General features: G+C 34.9%; 1 protein-coding gene across 1 annotated transcript in view; it reads left to right on the plus strand.

Moving 5' to 3' along the window:
- Positions 1-1,273: 1,273 nt before the first annotated feature.
- CDH9 (cadherin 9) overlaps positions 1,274-20,140 on the plus strand; it is a 92,386-nt gene continuing 73,519 nt past the window's right edge. The window contains exon 1 of the mRNA XM_071736633.1: positions 1,274-1,542. The gene's annotated coding sequence lies outside the window, so the exon portion shown is untranslated. The remainder of the gene's footprint in view (positions 1,543-20,140) is intronic.

The following is a 20,140-nucleotide window of genomic DNA, read 5'->3' on the forward strand; positions in this document are numbered from 1 at the left end:
TGATGTCTCTTTAAGGGATTGTACCAATGCTTTGATCATTTCAGATGGGATCTAATGGTGAAATGGTTCTCATTTAAAACAGTGTACTGGGATTGTGAGCCTGCGGAGCTCATCAATGGTAGTATTAAAGCAATAATAACAGCATAAGGAAAAACGAATAATTTACTTAGGTATTTCAATTGGCTATTTGATGTAAACACTTCTTTTGATATGGTAAAGTTTCTTTGCCAGAATAAACAGATTCCTCTTTTCACTTCAATTACTGAACCCAAAGCCCTAATGATATTTCCCAATTAGAAACTAACCTAATGAACCATCTAATAAGAAATGCTGATAATCAATTATGCTACAAGTTCAGAGAACTACACTTTAGCAGCATTTTGTGTTATTCGACTGGTGTCCATAACAGACATCTAATGAAAACTCTCTTACGTTTGTTGGTACAGAAAGTGATTGCAGAGTACCAGTTCCTAGAAGACCCATTGCAAACGTTTAACATGTCAGTGGCTGAAATAGTCACTAATACCCAGAAGCTCACAATGATACAGAAACAGCAAATGCGAAACCAGATCTGACTATACTCCAGTTCTCACACTTAGACAGGCAACAGCTTATGCTCTAGTTGAAGATGCTGGTTAAAACAAAGCACAATATTCTGTAGTATTATACATCCGGTGACATAGTAGAGAGCAGTGTACCTACATTTGTTTCCACAGAAGCTGCAGCAGGAAACCAGAAATTCATTACTTTTGCTGGCAAACTCATATATTTCTGTGAATGACCTGAACATTATTAGCCACAAGTCCTGAAAGATCCTTTGCAACTTTATAGTGTGTCCACTTTCAAGTACAGTGACAAGCCCATCATAATAAATGACTGTAAGTGACGCTAGTGCTGTAAAACTACTGAGAACAGGAAAAGACCTCCAATGCTGTGCCTTCTTTCAATTTAAAAACACTTGTAAATGTACTGTTTCAGAATAATTTTGTATTCTTCAGTGAGTATGTGCACACAAATAGCACTGTCTCTATTATAAATAGAGCAATTTATTTCTCCGTGTAATTCAGAGGTTATGGGCATGCCTTTACTCTTATTATTAAAACTGAAAACAGATCAAACGGAGCTGGTAGCACGAATCTCTGTATTTAAGCCTCAGTTAATAAGAGGGTTCTTAACAAAGCCCTCCTCTCTGAACCCTCCCACTGCATTCACTTGCAAATCACTGTATGGCTGGCAAAGCCAGCGTCCTGTCCTCCCCCAGCTCCAAACCTTCGCATGTTGAGCACTGCGGCTCTGTCAGCAGCATCGCCTCCCTCGGTGAGCGATGTCGAACATTAACCAGGGGCACCGAATGGAAACCACTCTGACACAGAGTCCCTTTGGCTTTAGCTCCCTGCCTGCCTGACTTAAAAGTGACGCTGGGAGAGAGGGAGCCCTAGTTAGATGCAAGTACAGGCAGCACTTGAGATACAGTAACAGGCAGACAGGAGACAGCAGGTAGAGAAGCAGCTCTGTACCGACAGAGCTAGGATCACGCCCGTGGTGAGTAGATTAACTTTCTTTGGCATTTAAACTGCTGGCAGCAAAAGAGCAAATGCTTTGTTAAAAAGTGCCTAAAATGTTAAAGGTGCCTTATAAATACTTTTTAGGGAAGGGGTGTGTGGGGCAGGAGCCGTAGAGCACTTTGGGCAGATTTCTTTTATACAGTTCAGAGGGAAAATAATGCTGTTAAATTGCTGAAATCTAAACTTCTGCTGCTGTATATTTGACAACTGCTTGTGCATACTAGAAAGCTAGCAATGGGTATGTTATTTGGCAGTTATTCAGCTTTTTCTTCAATATAACAGTAACGATACAGGCTAACTTTTGTCCAGGGTGCTTTTTCACCTGTCCATGTAGAAGCTATCATCCTTTTCTTTCTTTCACATTTGTTTTATTGAAGATATCAACTCAAACCCCATTAAGAAGGATGAAAAAGAAGATCTTTACTACTAGTAGAAATGAAATACCGATGCATTGTTTTGTTTTTTTTATTGGGAGCAGCAAAATTAATATTTAATTTTTTTTATGTGCAAACGGAGGAAGTGGCAGCTCAGGGTTCAGAAAGAGCTGAGGGAGATGACCCTTTGGATATTCATAGCATCAAGTCAACAAGCATGAAGTGTTTCCAGGACTGATACTAAACAACCTTATCAGCCTAACATGTATGATCAGAAAGTAGCACAGAAAGCAAGGCAGAAAGCACACAAGGTCAAACTGAGTATTTGTTTTTGAAGTACCCAGTGGAAACTAATTGCCAATATGCATGACATCTTGTTTTTTAATAATCACATACAAGAAGCGTGCAGTCACATCAATTCAATTTCATCACATGAGCTTCAAACAAAGAATGATGCATATGAACTATGAAGAAATAAGAATCCCTGGCAGTTGTTTGACATTTGCATACAGTAGCCGCTCACCTTCTCGCAGATTTAAGTAGCAGTTCAGAAAACAGAATGGTATTTTCTCAGGATAATTTCCATCTTCAATAGACAAATTTACAAAAAATGTATCAGTCTTGCTCTGATTAAAGTCAGTGACAGAACTCGTATTTCACTTAAATAGTAGTACGATTATGCTTCATTACTGAGTTCTAAAGTAGTTTTTCATGGTATAGACAAATATTAATTAAAAGACAAGTGTAATACTTGAAAGAGTTTTGCTAATGGCACCAAAAGCTTTGTTTAATAAATAATATTGATGGTAAAGATAAGGGCTGTTAATGACAGATCTTTAAAAATAATAGTTTCCAAGTAATTGTCCACATTTAGATGTTAATTTATGCCTTAAAAAGTGAGAATGGACTAATTAAATACTTAAAAGTGTCATGTTATATACTTCTTATGGTCATGAAGAAGTCTGTAGAAGAACTGTGTTAGTTTTGAACTGGGTGTGATGTTATCTAACATGCTACTTCGACAGGTAAAATGTATTGTTCTGTCATTCACTATGTAATCATATCAGTTCAAGACAAATATGTTCATAGTTAATGTGATTTATTTTTTTTTTTTACTAAAAATATGAAACTTTTACAAGGTTATGTTGTACAATCAAATGCCTGTGAAAGAAATAATTATCATTTTGTTTAAGTTAGATTTTTTTTAAATGAGGAAATGTAACTATTTCAGTAATACATACTAAACATGTTCCTAAAGTAGTTATTAAGTTTTTTTAATTTGATGGGTTGATTTCAACAAAGCTTTTCATATGTTTAATTGTGTAAACAGAGTATTTCATTTCAGAGGATACCTTGCAGCCATTTCTGTGAAAAATTTGTGTTGCATAAGTAATCATTACCTCTCTCCTAAACACAAAAATCTGTTTGGAGACAGAGTTTGGAGAGAAAATGCAGAGAGAAACAACTCTGCCATATGCTTTGTACAGCTGGATGGTAAAAGTGCTTAAGGACTTCAGCACTTTCACACTTTTGTGCAGAAGCGACCATTCCAAAGAGGCTGCCCTTCCCTCCAGACTGCAGCCCATTCGCAGGATTCTGAGCTCTCCCCTCACCTGGTTGCTGCTCCACAAGGATGTTTGTCTCAACAGCAGCTGCATGGTGGTGGCAGAAACACCTTCTCATCATTGGATTAGGCAATGAAGATGATCCTAAATCCACTACTTCAAATGTTATCACCCGCAATCCTGCAGAAAAACAAAACAAAACAACAAAAAAAAAGCAACTACGCAACTTAATTCTGACAGTCCCTTACGCTCTGGCATCAGGACAGGCTTCTGAAGCTGCAGTACATGGACTGCAGGGAGCCTACTGGCAGAAGCATTGAGAAGTAGACTTAGCAACAGTACTAACAACTTCCTATGAGGATGAGTTTGTTTAGGAGATAAAAACAAGTACACTGACATCTCCTGTTGGCTTTCCAAATGCTGATGATAACAGGATACATGAAGAACACATTACTACTTTAGAGTTTTCATTTACTCCAGCTTAACACACAAACATAGACTTTTACACCCATTTTCATACATAAACATAAACTCAGAACTGCTCTTATTTTCTTCCTTCTCTCCATTCTTTTCCCAGTTTTACAAACTCATCTGAAGAGAAGGCAAGACCTCACTGAAAATCAAGTCATTATTGACCACTTTTAAAAAATTCCCCCAATTCCTGCAGAAATGTTGTGCTTTTAAGAAAATTGGGCTATATAGACCTGGATATAAGACAATATGGACACAAATTTTTATATGTTCCTTTCATGCAGCCAGTGCTAGGTAACTGCAGAAAGCAACTGGAACAAAAGCCTAGACAAAAATGCTTCTACCACTCATATCAAAATGCCTTCTGAATTTCTAAGGCTTGCAGCAGGTGTTACATGCAAATGCTGTCTGTAGAAGCACAAATATTTAAACATGAATAGGGATGTCTGAGTGAAAGCTAACTGCATTCTGCATGTGAGTGAGTTTATGAAAAGTCATTTGTAGGAATAAATCCAAAGGGGTAGGAGGAGAACGAAAATAAAGCAAAGAGAAATGATTCTCAGCTATGAACAAGAAGAATCTTTGTAAAAGCAAAGTGTAATTTTGATAACATCTTTCTTTGGTCTTTTACACAAATAGGAAACTGCTGAATGGCACAAGGCAAGTTACTATCCTGACTTTCCATGACTGTTCATGATAAAAAAAGAAAGACATAGTGGAATGAAGGCCTACTTGACAAACACATATGAACAGGGGATACATATCTTGATTGGATCATGCTATGTGGTTGCAGTGCAAATCATAGCAAAACTGGCTTCGGTTACTTCGAAGGAAATGTCACTAATTGCAGGGAAAAATGAAAAATATTGTATGCATATTAAAGCTTTCAAGAACGGTCTAAAAACATTATGTTTAAACGGATTTTTTTTTTTAATTCATAATATCTTATGTAATTACAGAAAAGATAGGAAGTGAAGTATGCTATTTATGGTCTTCGTTCTGCAATCTAGGAAAGATTACAAAAGGAGATAGGTGGCATTCTCATACACAGATATTATTGTACATTGAATTTAATTGACTTGATCTTAGTTACAGGCGTAGCATGTGGCCTCCACTTTCCCAGTCCTCCAATTTCTCTGTATGAATGCACCAATGTTCATAAAAATAAATGCACCTTGAACTCTTAAAAAACACTTTAAACAGCTACAGATATTTCTCTGTATTCCTGTAATTGCAAAATGGAATGCCTCAAGTGATGACCAGTGTATTTCTTTTGCAGCTAAATGCAGATTTCTATATTTAAATTTCACAGCTTTTAATAGTAAGAGTTATAGCAACATCAAGACAACATCACATTAGATTTAATTTTCCCTGTCTCATACAAACATAATTTTCATATTAGAATTTCCTGATATGAAAATGCAAATGTCAGAAAAGTTTATGTAAGTACAAATTTTCTAGGCCTAGGCACTAAATGGTGTTCAGGTTGCTTCCTCCTCACAAAACGTAGTCAAGGGAAATAACCATCACCTTCATCTAAGTTCTGCTGGAAGAATATTATAGTGTTTGACTATGTATGTCATTGCTCAGAGGCTCCAATTTTCAACAAAATACTGAAAGCATTTTCCCATTGTATAGAAATACATGAAGAAAGAGCTCCTAAATTACTTGCCCAAATTTCACACATGCTTTTTATAAATGACACTCAAGAAAAGGTTTGATGAAATAGAGAAAATAGTAGATAAAGCTTTTATGTTTAGGGTTGAAAACAGCAGGTTTTTACATTAGTTTAGACAAATGACAACTCTCACAAAGAGCTTATCTCAATTTGTGTATTTTAAATACTTCAGTTGAAGTCAATTAATAAGGTATACAAGCCTACCTAACAATATATAAGGACATTATTAGATCTAGCCATTACTTTCAGAAAATTATGATCAATTACCTTGATAATAATTGATGCAGAATCTGACATTTCAATTGTGTGACCTCTTAAAAAGAATTCAATAAACATCTGTTTTTATAAGACTGTTCAATAAAAGAAATTTTGAAAGTATAATGCTGTAACATCTTCAGCTGAAAATCTTACCAAAATAATTGTTATTTCCTCTGTATTCCATCATTCCACATTTCCTCCTGAGGAGACAATGAAGAGGTAAAGTAAAACAGGTGTGGGTTGGGGGTAAGGGTGGAGCTTCATTACTTCTATTTTGAGGGAAAAATTAGGCAGAATACAAATCAAAATTTAGTATTCCAAAATCCATCCATAAACTACTCTGAATTCATAAATTAATAAAAAACTAATAAAAATAGCCCCAGTTCATCAACTGAACTCTTCATCCATATACATACATTCATATATAAATGTGTGTGTGTATAGACATGTTAAGGGAGCAGTCATTCAGGCACAAATACACCATCTTAGGAGTTGTTCCCACTCCACTCAAGTCCTTCCTGATAAGACTGGATTCCTTTGCAGTGACTCCAGTGAGCCCCTTGGTGCCCCTCCTGACTCCATTCATCCACATGTTCTCACTCTGAAGCACTTTTCTTTCCCTCAGGTTCAACACTAGGTTTCCAAAGCAAAGTCTCTGGTACAAAGTCTCATCGAATAATTTAATTAGGTGGTGCAGCAGCAGCTAGAGCTAGAAGCCTCCACAGAGGGAGCCTGACCAAAAAAAATCATAGGGCTATTACACCCTTACAATCTAAATTTCCCACACTTCACACAGCAGTTGGTACCAATAGTAATGTTTGTATATGAGGTTTTCCCATCTCTCTTTGGGTCCCTTCGTTGTCTCTAGGTGGGCCATTGTTCTTCTCATGTCCAAGTCTGTGGCTTCTGCTGATGACAAGAGCTTCCTTATCTTTCAGCTATGATCTGACTCTGAGGCTTTCTCCTACATAACTAAGTAGAAGCTCAACAGAAGTTCAGCATATACATGGGTGAAATTTTACACCTTGAAGTCTAAGGCTTCTGGGAATTTAGATACTAACATTAAGCAAGGCTATTAATCCTAACAGCTCTTAGGATATAAACCCAAGCATAATTCAGGCAAATTATAAGCAGAATGATAAAATATTTCAAAAAGGCATTGATTAAGATGGGTTTACTTAAGTTTGCTGTGATAGTTTCTGGCTGAATTTTTTTGCCTGCTAGCTTCATTGTTCATCATAATGCCTTCCAATAATGGATTTAAATGCCAAGTTTTGTAGTGAGAAATCTTTGTAAACAAGTCCTTCCTTCTGAAGTTTAAGGAATAGGTACTGGTTGTGGGAAATCTCATGGAAATTATTCTGCTAGTGTAGTAGCAGAAAAAAAAACATCAGGAAAACATAGTTATTTTATAAGGAAATCCCTGCAGTTGTTTAAATTATTTCTCAGGAGAGCTGTCTGTGCTTGTGCCACATTCTGGAACACCTATTCAGATTGACTAACAATTTGCAATAAGACTAGTCCCACTGAAGCCAGTGAAATTGCTTTTGTGCATTTCCCTTACCCAGAGTGAAAATGAGTGCTGAATCTGTGGTTTTATGATGATTCTATCTGATAAAAATATATTTTTGCCTCAGAGTAAAAATAAAAATAAGCTACAGAAAATATTCTCTCATTTCCTGCAAGTTTTGCAATAATCTTTCCATTTTCTTCCCAAATGTAAAAGGAAATTTCACCTCTAACAAGATTACAGTGTTGAAAATTGGAAATATATTTAAAAATTAATTTAGACTCCATATTTCTTGCTGTTATCTGCATCCCATGGATTATTGGTAGTTGAGCAAAATCTTGCTCCTAATGGTTGTATATTTGCAAGATACGTTTCTTCTTTCCTAATCAAGAAACATGCTTCGGTTGCAATTATTTTTTATATGGGTAAGATACTAAAGCCCCTTGTGTTCTAAAGAAAATAAATTAGTACCTTCATTTTCCTTCACAAAGACAGAACTTCTTCCTCTATGACTCTGAAAAGAATTGTTCTTTGGTCATAGAAATAATAGCAGTAGCAGCAGAAGTAGTAGTGGTAGCAGTAGTTGTAGTTTCAAAGCTGAGAACTCGCATCCCACTTCAGATAAAGGGGTTTGTAATGTTTTAATAACATTTGTTACATTTTAATAAAATCCAAGCTTCTGGTGCTGTTTGCTCTTCCAGTCATTGTCCTACCCTCAGTACTCATGATGGCAAACCAACCCTGCAGCAAACAGGACTTTCAAAACAGAAAAATATGTTGCATAGTAATTGTATTTCTAACTATTAAGGCAATTAAAGTGACAAAATGTTCTGAAAAGTTAGTACAGCTGCTCTTGGGCATAAGTGGACAAAAAAAATACAGGTTGAGGACCTTTCCCTGAAACTTTCATTCAGGAAAGGGGCAAATATCACTAGGAAAGTTTAAAAGGGGTGTAAGTTAGGAGTGCACCACAAATTGATGCTTTTGGCAAAAAAAGGAGAAAAAAAAAAAGTAAAATAAAAGATGCTCATTCATACTGTCTAACAAGACTGAATCTAGTAGATAGAAGAATGGTTTAGGAACACAACAAGTGTTGCACATTCAGAAACATCACTGCTAACACTGCTAGAAGGAAAGATTTAGCACTCCTGCCAATAATAGTCCAATTATTTATTTGCCATTTGACTTTACACTTGCCCAATCACATTTACATTTCCAAGCAAATTTGTGTAACAGCCTCCTACAATATAGATCCACAAAGAATAAACTTCTCAATTTGGAATTAGAACAGACTGCCCAGGGAAGTGGTGGAGCCACCAACCCTGGAGGTGTTCAAGGAAAGGCACACTTAGTGCCATGGTCTAGCCAGTGTATTAGTGTTAGGTCATAGACTGAACTTGATTATCTCAGAGGTCTTTTCCAGCCTTAATAATTCTGTGAAAAAATACAAAGGTCTTCCATGTTTTTTTTCTATCCCCAACATGTTCAGATTCTAGTTCATAATACTTTCCCAAAACTAAATACATTCACATAGAATAGATATATAATTTTTAACTAGTGTAAGGATTGTATTTGCTAAGCATTTTGATGATATTCACAGCTTGAATGTTGAAGGGGAAGAAAAGGTAAGAAGGAAGGAATTCTCTCCAAAGCTTCAATAGTGGATTCATAAATCTTTAGATAAAAAACACTTAGATAAATCTTTAGTAAAACAGCATAAAGGACTTGATTACCTTCATTGAGCTTTTAAATGTAGTATTGTGGGAAGCCACAATGCAAACAGAACCAAAATGAATGTTGCAGTTTGTATATATCTATTCTGTATAAATAGCATCAGAATTATTAATTTGTACAGATTAAGGGCTAAAATTAAAACCAAACCAAACCATATTTTTAAGGAACATAAATGGGGGGACATGACAGTAGAAGGGAAAATAAATGTCACACTAATTTTCTGCTTCCTTCACCTCAAACTGATTAGCACTAATTAAATTTCATGCTAGTCAGCTTGTGAATTTAGTAAAAAAATAATTTTAAAAAATCTTGGAATTTCATCGCTTGTGATGAAAATACACATGTACATGCACATGCAACTATATCTGTTTCTGATACAATTTTAGATGGAGATGATAAAGAGATCTAAAGATATCTATAATTATATCAATATAATGTATGTCTCCATAAATAGTCTCCAGTGGTTTGTGTTCTAGCCACTATCAGGTAAAGATAGATGCTTATGTGGCCTGAGGAGATCTCTGCAGGCCATTTTAAGTTTCTGTTCCTTAACAGCAGATCCAGACTGGTTAACATCCAAGGAAAACCTAGCACAACAGCTGCTTTGCTTATACCATTGATGCAGAATCATATAGTCATAGAATAGTTTGGGTCGGAAGAGATATTTGAAGACCATCTAGTCCAAGCCCCTTGCTATGGGCATGGGCCAGATCTTCCACGAAATAAGGTTGATTAAACCTCTGCCCAACCTGACCTTAAATACTGCCATAGAGGGGACATCCACTTCTCTGGACAACCTGTTCCTGTGTCTTGCCACCTTTACCATAACATATATATTCCTTCTGTCCAATCTAAACCTTCCCTCTTTCAGTTTAAAATCATTGGCTCATGTCCAGTTTTTCATCCACAAGTATCCTTTTTTTCACAAGGTTGCTCTCAGACCTTTTATCCCCCAATCTTACTCGATATTATGCCCCAACACAGGTGCAGGACTTTGCATTTTGTCTTGTTTAACTTCATGAGATTCATCTGGGTACACTCCCTGAGCTTGTCAAGGTCCCTCTGAGTGGCATCCCTTCCCAGTAGTGTACCAACAGCATCACTCAGCTTGGTGTCATCTGCAAACTTGTGAAGGGTGTACTCAGTTCCACTGTCTATGTTGCCATTGAAGACATCAAATAGTACTGGTCCCTGTATGGACCCTTAAAGGATAGTACTCATCATTGGTTTTCACTTGGAAATTGAGCCACTGACTAACTCTTCGGCCATACTGCCAATCCCTTACCCACCTAAGAGTCCAACAGTCAAACCCATATGATCTAGTAGCAAGGATGTTTTGGGGCATCATATTAAAGACCTTACAGAAGTGCAGGTAGATAATATCTGTGGGTCCTTGTCTACTGATGCAATCCATCATTGAAAGCCATTAGATCAGTCAGGCAAAGCCATGTCAGTGGATCCATGTTGGCTGTCTCTAATCACCACCCTGTCTTCCATATGTTTTTACATGTCTTCCAGAAGGATCTGCTTCATGATCACACCAGGCACACAGGTGAAGCTGACTAACTGGTAGTTCCCAGGGTCTACTGACAGACTCAACCTCTTCTTCAGTCTTTCATGATTTTCAGGAAATGATTTCTAATTCGTTCTAAATGATAGTGAAGCAAGAATTTCCTGGATGAGGAACTGATGACAGAGCCATCTTCATACAATTTTATGGCATGACTGCTTACTTTCAGTGAAACATAGGTATTTATCCTAATAACCATACAATTTCTACTTGATTACATGTACGGACAAAATTCCTACCTTCAGAAAAAATTAAACAACTATTTTAAAATTGGGTTTTCAGGTTGTCTCATTGTTTTCCACCTCAAGGGACAAAGATCCTGGAAATCTGGTATCTTGCTGTTACAATGAATGTTTGGGATTATCTTTAGACCTGCTGTATGGTCATCTAAATGATCAGCCCCAAGGCAGACATAGGAATACCTATGGTAATTTTCATTTAAATGACCCTTTACAATGAAAATACAAGGTTGAAAAGTCGACTTCTTGTTCTTACTTTACCTAACTATTTCTGAAGCTTAACTTGATCCTGATAACTGACAGGTCAAGTGATGTGATCATGCTCTTTTTAAATAGAATTTTCCATCCCAGTGGCCACTATCAGGTATCTGGAGGACAGAAAGGAAAAAGAAAATATAAACTTGTACTCTCTTCTTTCCCAGTAGTCTGTATGGTTAGCTTTAAAGCACACTGAATGAAGTATGAGGTTTTCACAACTGCAACAAAGCATAAAAAATTTCTTACCCTGTTTGTAAAAAAAGGGGATTGTAGATGTTAAGATTTAAATACACATGACAGAACTACCACCTCAATTTAAAAACTATTGTTTTCTCACATGTGGGTGACAAATATCATCACCTGTCCCATTCAGAAGATGAAAAACTGTTATTGTCCTAAAATATAATTATGCTCATGTTTGGAGGCAGCATATACTGTAATTTTTTTTTTTCCAAGAAGAATAAAATTTTACCATGTGGTAAATTATTTCTTACTGAGAACTGATATATCTTAATATTTTGCAGCCATATTCATTAATGCTAGAAATAGATGTTAAAACTACAGTTTAGATCATGAAGAATTTGATAAGTATTTGTCAGCATTCATTTGGATCACTCTACACAATTCTATGAAATAACATCTGAAAGAAATTATAATACATAAACAGTGTAGAAAAACCCTCAGTATTCAAATGCAAGGACACATATTTTTTACTTACGTGGAGCTATATATATATTCATGGGCATAAGCAAGTGTAATTAAAAGTTGGTGTTGACTTGCGAGTGATAGTCAAGTAATATGTAATTTCATAGAGTGAGCAGGAATACCACAAGACCCCACTAAAATCTTAATTTACATGATCCCATCTACCAAACTTAGATCCACCAGAATTAGAGTACCATAACATTTCTAACATCTCTTCTCATACCCTGTACTACTCACTGTCTTCTCGAGCAACTGGTTTTATTGTGTCCTTGATGTAGTTTGAGCTGGAGTACTATTGAATTCTGTTGGGTAAGAGAGACTTGCTGGTTTGAAGAGAGAATAGTGGAAGGGACAGAGGTTTCTGAGTGGTCCTTATTCTTAGGGAAGAGAGGAAAAAGAGGGTGGCACCCTGCACCATTGGGTGATGTGTCTGTGAAAAAGTCCTTTCCCTTTCACAAACTGAGTTAGCAAATGAAGGAAAAGTTCCTTCATCTAACTCCCAGTCTCAATGATATCTTGACTAAAAAGATTAATGTAGCCACCATGTTTGTCCTAACATTTTATTGATATCCAAACAAGGAAAGATTCAGAAAGTTTTAAAAGTCTGTACTCCATCATTAATCAGACCTCCAGGAAAAGCCAGGGACTGGGCTAAAGCATAGGATACAGTCTGGCCTAAATACATGCACATCACTGGACAGCCATAGTCTGCAAGACTTTTAAGGAGCCTATATGTAAGAAACTCATACAAAATATATATGTGCCAATTACAAGAAGGTATACATGTGTTGTACAAAATTCCCAATTTCGTGTTCAAGAAATATTTATAGTGTCTGTAAGCTAAGTAATCAAAATGAAAAGTACTTAGAACAATATTTGTCTACTGCATTTTCAATAGATTTGAGGTTCATAAAAATATATATGTGCTCCAAGTAACCTTATGTTCATATACTGAAAATCCTGGAGGCACAAAAACGGACATGTGAAAGGACCCAAGAGTGGATAATTTTTCTTCGTATTTTGGTGTGATTTTGCTATCATTAATAAATCTGAAGGACAGGAGAGGAGACAGAAAGGCACAGACAGTACAGTTTTAAAAAGGAGAAGTTTTTAAAATTCTAGGTTAATACGGCATTAAGAACTTCAGGAACTTGCATGGATGTAAGTCAGCATTACTTAAATTCAGATTTCTCCTTAAGCTTCAGCTGAAGCAAGAATAAAAAATAATTTTATTACTGAATTCGAAATCCTGTTAAATTGCTGATAAAACACCAGACTATAAAAAGAATCACATCTTACTATTCAGTAAAAAAAAGTAACACTAACTGGAATAACAGGTTTTCTCACTAAGTACAGAATAATATACTGAAATTAAATATTGAGGAAGAAATACTAGAACCTGAGAAAAATATACAAATAATATTAATGCAACATGTGTAATGTCTTTGTAATGATATGGTTTTATCTCATTGTGACTGAATAGAAAGGTCAGTGCTGTATTACAAACCAAGTAAATTGGTATTCATATAGTGCCCCTTAGAAATTACCAGTTACCAGTCAATAATTTCGACAAAGTATTTCAAAGTGTTCTATGAAAGCAGTTAAGTATAAGCTCCAAGTAAACAACAGAAATGCACGTAGGTGTGATGGAAAGTTAACATTGTCAGGCTGAATATTCCCATGGATATCAGTAACATTTAGATTCGATCTTTATAAAGGGAAGAAATACTGCAATGGTCATTAATACACAGTGTAGATGACCTGTGAGCTGCAAAGGGACAGAAAAGGCAGAATTTGCTAGGCAGCTTAGCATCAGCTTGTTCAGTAATGCCCAAAGTGCCTGACCCACACCAGAACCCATGGGCTGGGCAAAAGCAATCAAACTAGGGGGGAAATGGTCAACTATTGTGTATCCAGAACTAACTTTAAATTACATGAATTTTTTTCTTTCTAGCCTCTTCTTGCCCCTCCTGATGCACAGGAGTTGGTATGGGTGCAGAATCCACATTCATTTGTACAATGAGAATGTGAATATAAAGTCAGTAGATAGATAATCCTACATGATAAAGCAAATTTTTTACAAGATGAGAAAAAATTATTTGAATAATTCTTTTTTTAAAAAAATACACTAACTTCTGCAAATAACTAATCAGCATTCAAAAAAATAATTAGAATAACTCCATGGTCCTTGCCAGGTAAATGTCAGAGGAAACTATTCCAAAATGTCAAGAAATACTGATTTCTGATACATTAGAGGCTAAAGTTAGAGGAGAATTCAGATAAAGTAAAGAGGATTTTTCTGCACAGGCTGGGGAAGAAAGGGCAAGTATATTTGTTCAGCTTTCAAAATGAGATTGAAATATAGTTTCAGTATAACTTAAAATGGGACAAATAGAATACTTTGAACAGATTGTTCATAAAAGTAATTTATTCTTTTATTGGATAAAGTAAACAATTATTTGTGAGTATTGCATGATTAGAACAATAGATACACATGCAGAACAGATTTCAGAATTATACAGAAGGTTAAGAAATCTCTGGTGTAAAAAATAAATATCAAATGTATACATTAGTAAAACATGTTGAAGAAGCTACTGCTTTAGAAGACATTAAAATGTATATATCATTAAAGCAAATTTCATCAGTCAGAGACCCTGAGTGTCTAATTACAGATAAAAAAGCAGAAAAAAACTACAGAAATGCAAAAAAACCCCACTTAAATGTAAGGAACTGTAGTTAACAGAATCTTTTAATGATTTATGTGACTTGGAGGAAAGTTCTAAAATTTCCTGCAAGGACTAGTATAGCATAAACTATGAAGAATATTATGCAAACCAAAGTAAAGCAAATAGAGTGCATGTAGATAAAAAAAAAAAAAAAAAATCACTCCTATGAAGATTAATTGTTTATTGAGACAACGTCCTGAGTAATTGAGGGAGGAAAAAACAAGGGGAATAAAAAGTCCCTTACCACATATAAGCTTTGACTGCATGCCAAAATAAAAATGATACTGAAATAAGCACATCAGGAAAATCTTGTCTTTTTGAGGGAAAAAGCAAAATAATAATTGTAGGTGTCCCAGAAATTGGCAATTTCACCTATAAAGAAACTACCAAAATTCTTATTTGGACCACCTTTTTTACTGTAGGTGTGGATAAAACCTGTGTTCAAAACAAACAGTAATTAAGTATTGATGGTAATTTACTGTATGACAGAGGTTTTAACATGATTTGAACAAAACATTCCATTGAAAGTTTTTGACTTGGTAATGGCGTATTCAAAGTAACTTTAGTGGGACATTAAAGAACTTCAGTTAATGAAACTGGAGAAAACATGAACTTATTTTCAAATACCAACAACATCAAAAAAAAAGTAAAAATGTGGCTGGAATAAGCATTCTTATTTTTAATTATATTCACAATGCTCCCATCCAAATGAGGATACTTTGACAAATTATGTCTTTTTTACTGCATTATCTGTTGTAATTTCAGTACTCAGAAGCTGGTCTTAACACACGTATTTTCTTTTTTTTTCATCAAGACCAAGAGGGTCTAAAGATCAAGAAATAGGTTTTACCTCAAGTTCATATTGTCTTTAATGGTGACTTAATGGCAGCTGGTAACAAATTTTTTTGTTTGTTTTGTGTAATTAAATTCTGTACAAGGTTACTCACTTTCATTATAAAACAAATAGGATGGGATTCAGTCCGAATGTTAAGATAAAATAGTTCATTTTGTATTAGACAAAGAGGTCTTTAGTAATTAAAGTGGGTTTATTTTTTCATATTAGCTACTAAAGCATACCACATCACAACAGAAATGGTGAACTAGAAAGCTACTGACATATTGTGAGCCTATGATGTTCAGTTACTGAAACTGAAAAGTGTAAATTTTAAAACATTTAAGCTAAAGAAGTTCTCTTTTACAGAAAATACATGAGACTAAATGAAAATTATGATATGAGGTAATTATGAATGATGAAAAACTCTTAATAGTTATAACTTTTGGAATATGCATAGCTGTAAACAATCTCCTTTTTCTAGTTTTGAGTTCAAATTTATTATTGGACAAAATTGTTGGGAAGGCAAGTCACAAGGTGTTCCAACAAAGTGCATCACAGGCTGGATTGACCTTACATTAGATGACAAAGAGAAGTAGAAAATGTCTAGAGAATTTAGGAGTAAAGAAATTTCCTAAATTCTTTGTTCAGCTTAATTGTTTTAAGGTGGAATGTTTATTCTGTTTAACTTTATTCAATTGATTACTTTTCTGAAAAAAATCTGCAGTCTTACTTGTCTGCTTTGCACTTCAGTAACTCTTCAAATTTATCATAACCCAAATCACAAAAAATAATTCCTAAAACTGATATATATTTAGATATATACATCTATATGTGTGTGTGTGTGTATTATATTGCAGTAAAATTTTTTAAGTGACTACAGGTACTACTGTGCTAAATACTGATTTCTGTGAACAAAGCTTATTCCCAGACACGTATCATAGAATCATAGAATGGCTGGGTTTGGAAGGGACCCTAAAGATAATCTACATCCAACCTCCTTGCCATGGGCAGGGACACCTCCCACCAGACCAGGTTGATTCAAGCCCTGTCCAACCTGTCCTTGAACACTTTCAGGGAGAGGGAAGCCACAACCTCCCTGTGCAACCTGCACCAGTGTCTCAGCACCCTCACAGGAAAGAATTATCTTCATAATATCTGATCTAAATCTACTCTATTTCAGTTCAAAGCCAATATCCCTTGTCTTTTAACTACATGCTATCATAAAAAAAATCCCTTCCCAGCTTTCCTGCAGTTCCCTTTCTGGTACTGGAAGGTTGCTATAAGGTCTCTCCTGACCTTCTCTTCTCCAGGCTGAACGTCAACTCTTCCAGCCTGTGTTCACAGGAAAGGTGCTTCAGCCCTCTGATTATCTCTTTGGATTTCCACAAAACACATGGAGAAAGTTCTACTATTACTTATTTCTCCAGTAAGTAGAAAGCTAGCGACAGAAAAGTTTACTGGATCTCAAAATAAATGAAACAATAGACCCAGGGGAACAAGCTGTTTTCAGAGTTGCTCAGAATTTATAAAACTAGTTTCATTCCTGGACCTGCTGATACTCTGCAGCTCTGAAAAAGTCAGATCCATTTTTCTTGACCTGAATAACTGAACACAGTCATTCTATCCAACAGCTGAATTTTATCTGCAAATATATGCTCTGAATGAAATGGTCACATTTAACTTTCAATACTTTTCAAATCCTTCCACATCTCCTTGTTCTCAAGTTTGTATCCTTTCCTCTTCTCTTTCCTTTCCTCAGTACACTTTCTCTGTCCCTTCCCTACACTTTACACTGGTCTTCCTCTTATTTAATTCATTTAAAAAATAAACATTTTTTAAAAAAATGTAATGTTTTAGATTATATAGTATATGTAGGTGGTGATGTTTAATTTTACTAAGGAATAAGAAAGAAAAATACCAACAGCAATTTTTAAAAAATCACATTCCATACAAGGGGTAACAAAATTTCATGCAGGTTTTGTGCTTGTTCAAGGACTCCTCATTATGGGACTGGTGAGGCAATGGAACAGGTTTGGGATGTTCCCTCCCTGGAAATGTTCAAGGCCAGGTTGGATGGGAGCAACCTGGTCTAGTGGGATGTGTCCCTGCCCATGGCAGGGGGCTTAGAACTAGATATTCTTTAAGGACCCTTTCAACCTAAATCATTCTATGATTTTATAATATTTGACTTCATTGCAACCATTTCATTCAGATCCAGTAAGTTTATTAGCATACATTACCTAGTTCTGAACTATACTGATTACTCATGTGAAACTACAAAAAACTCAGAGCAAACACTATCCCCAAGTACAATTAAGAAAAAGGAATAAAATTATGTATGTGGCTTCAGTGACTCATTTAGTGGAAAGATATAGTATAATGTTATGGCTCCCTCTTTTGGATAGCATATATCTAGTATGCAATCATAAATATGAAAACTGATCATGTCCTTAACACCAAAAAATAAGACTCTCTCTTTTTCCCTGAGATTCTGCTTAATAGTGATAAATGCACCCAATAAAAGGAAACGTTTTATAAGATTTTTTTCAAAATGCAATTATATTGCAGATCTCTACATTCTATAAAAATAGATGTATTTCCCAGATAGGACTGTAGCTATATTTTTAAAAATGCATTAAACTTTAGTTTATCAATTACATATACAAACTGGAATATTAAATTCTCTCTTTACTCCTTCTTTTAGAGGTAACATTAACACAAAATGAAGTAGAATAGTAGATTGATAGAAAGCACTTAGGCTAACTTACTTTCCATAAAAGTTACCAGAAAGGAATAAATTTTGTCCCTATAGTACTGCTACTTCATTAGGAACTGTGTGAAAAATAAAATAAGTAGTCATTAGGTTTGCACCTTTAAAACCTTCAGTATAACTGTGACCTAGCTGAAAGTCCACATATAAAATGTTTAGAAGAAGAAAAGTCCTTCCTGTAAAATAATAGGTGTTAAAAAGGTAAGGTTAACAGGTGTTAAGAAAGGTGAATAAAGACTAAAACTGTTAAAAATCACCAATCATAGCAAAATAGTGAATACTACAAGAGCCTAGACTCCTATGTTTCAAGGTTTTTCCTTAAATAAGACTAGTAATCAAACAAAGTTGGCCTTATAGATATAGTTACATTTAATTCTGGATTTGGATTCTGCTTTTTCAATGTTGGAGGCATAACACCGATCTTCTAATTTAATACCTATGTATAATTCCATATTACACAACAGGTTCAGTCCATGTATGCTGTTGTGATACAACTAGAAATAAAATTTTGGCAAAAAATGTTAATGAAAAATTCAGTAGAATTATTCAATGACTTCAGCAGTGTCAGCTAGAAGATTTTCACTCCAAAATCCTTTCTATTGTTTTCGTATCACCCTCATATAAACCATGGATGTTAGCAGGTATATATAAATGAGTTGTTCTGCAGGCTTTATTTATCACTTTTTATAACTAAAAATAGCCATTCCTAAAAATTCATTAAGATCTTGTGTCATACAATAAAAAATTAGTTCAGTTTATATCAACTAAATTAAAATTGTTATTATGATAATCAGTCATACCACTGAGGCATTCACCTTCATAGCATCCAGAATTGCAATAAGACAACTGAATTTGGCTATGCTGGATCATTTTTATAATCCATTAGTAATTGTTACTGTAAAATGTTTATTTTAAAATCAACATGTAGTAATGAGATATAGATGAAGGTACATTCTTTTCCATGAAGAACTGCCTGTGGATAGTTCATATAATGACAGTTCTCCATAATTAGGAAAAATAGGCTAATTTAGCATGCTTTATTTACAGTAGTAATGAAAATGTTTCACTAAGTAACACTGTTTACCCCCAGTGATACTACTAAAAAGTGACATCAAAATTTGGCTGTAATAACGATTGCAGAATCACAAAGATAAAAAAAAGGGAGGCACTTTACTTGTAAGAAGTATAATAACATTTTGCATGTAAAATATCTACTCCTACACAAACTAAAATAAAAAAATTAATTGGCTCACGCATCCCTATGTACAGATTAAGTACGCATTATCTTTTTTCTTTTTATCTCTTATTTGATTGAGTGAATTTGTTTCCTAGGAATCCAGATTTTTTTTTTTAAGTGTCTTAATAACATGAAGACCAAACAAGCTATAGGCTCTCATATACTCATATACCCTCATCTCTTAGGAATGTGAGAAGGAGACAGTTTTCTGCCTTTTTGGATAGAACTAGAAAAAAATACTAAAGCATACAACATAAAGAAAATGCTTTATTACATATGCTTTTTTGAGGTGTATTTCTACTCTTTTTTCTCTCTGAAACTGTCACCACATACATCATTTCATTCAGGAAAAGATAGGGGATAAGTCAAGAATGTCATCCGAAAAGTATATGTGTATTCTGTATTAAATATAAATAAAAATAAGTCCAAATAAATCACATGCAAATATGAGTGCTCTGGGAATTCATATTGGGATATGGACTATTAAACTCTCAAGCCTTGTACAGTTTTTACTGGAGGGAAATGCCACATAATTTGAAATCTAACTGTTATCCTAAGAAAAGTAAACTAGTTATATTTGTGTATGGCTGCTAGAAACAAAGGAACCAAATAATAGAACAGTTGCTAGCATCAATAACAACTGCA

This window comes from Heliangelus exortis, chromosome 2, assembly GCF_036169615.1.
Source record: "Heliangelus exortis chromosome 2, bHelExo1.hap1, whole genome shotgun sequence".
NCBI lineage: Eukaryota > Metazoa > Chordata > Aves > Apodiformes > Trochilidae > Heliangelus > Heliangelus exortis.